Raw genomic sequence first — 1,237 nt, 5'->3', positions numbered from 1 at the left:
GAGCAGGATGATAACCTCACCTTTCGGGAAACATCCCCGGGGCACTACGGAGTTACTTTCACTGATGAAAATAGTTGGGGCGGTTATCCAGGCTTAATGTCTGATTTCGTCCTTTCTAATATACCTTTTCCACATGGCGAGCCATCTCTCATTAGCAGGGTGTTTCTCCCCGCTTTCTTAGTGGCACGTAAACGTAAAAATTCATCTCACAGTCAAGGGTGTCTTAGTGTTGAGACAGTAATGATAATATTTACTAAAAGAACAATACAAAATGGCATGTGCCAAGTGCTGCTCTAAGCCTTTTGGGTGGACTAACTTATTTTGGTCCTTAGGACAGACCATGAGGTAGGTACTATTATCATCATGCCCATCTTACAGATAAGGCAACTGAGTCACACAGAAGTGCAGCAACCTGCCCAGGGTCACACCTGGAAAGAGGAGGAGTCTGGACCTGAGCCCTGGTAATCGAGTCACTAAACCACAGCCTTAGATACCGGCTTTATGCCCCAGGAGAACCCCGGGGTACAGACAGTGTTTGCTGCCACCATATAGATGACAAAACTGAGGACAGATTAGCCAGGAGGAGTGGCTTGTGCAAGGTCAGCCGCTCACAGCTGCAGGAATCTCCTCTCTGACTTCCCAGAGGCATGTCCTGGTTCTCCTTTTCCACTGCCGAGCTCCCCGGCAGGGCCAGCTGCTCAGTAAGTTTTGAGGGAAGAGCCCAGAATCAGAGGGAAAGGGTGTCTCCGTTTTCTCATCTGTAAAATGGGTATTTAGCACCTTCCATATGCCAAACACTACAACAACTCTGTGAGGTAGCTACTGTTACTATCTCCCATTGCAGATGAGGAAACTGAAGCTCAGAGAGGTGAATTTTCTTGCCCAGAGTCGCTCAGGTAGTAAGTAGAGGAGTTGGGCTCAAACCCAGGCAGTTTGGCTCTTGCGTCTCCCTCTGTGCTATACTTCCTCCTATGCCACCAATTCCTGCCTCGTAGGCTTGTTGAAAGTCAAATGAGTCATTAAACACGTAGATCTTTGATGTCCAGTACAGATGTCACCTGTGTCTACTGAGCACTTGAAATGCAGCCAGTACAACTGAGGAATTGAATTTCAAGTTTTGGCCGGCACGGTGGCTCACGCCTGTAATCCTAGCACTCTGGGAGGCTCGCTTGAGCTCAGGAGTTCAAGACCAGCCTGAGCAAGAGCGAGAACCCATCTCTACTAAAAATAGAAAAAA

At 48.0% G+C, this 1,237-nt stretch overlaps 1 protein-coding gene across 1 annotated transcript in view; it reads right to left on the bottom strand.

The window, feature by feature from the left end:
- HAS1 (hyaluronan synthase 1) overlaps nucleotides 1-1,237 on the bottom strand; it is an 8,979-nt gene that overhangs the window by 5,839 nt on the left and 1,903 nt on the right. The gene's annotated exons all lie outside the window — the stretch shown is intronic.

The sequence above is a fragment of the Propithecus coquereli genome, unplaced genomic scaffold, assembly GCF_000956105.1.
Source record: "Propithecus coquereli isolate 6110/MARCELLA unplaced genomic scaffold, Pcoq_1.0 Scaffold196, whole genome shotgun sequence".
Taxonomy (NCBI): domain Eukaryota; kingdom Metazoa; phylum Chordata; class Mammalia; order Primates; family Indriidae; genus Propithecus; species Propithecus coquereli.
Note: the sequence above shows the minus strand (reverse complement) of the source record. Positions and strands in the feature narration are given on the sequence as shown.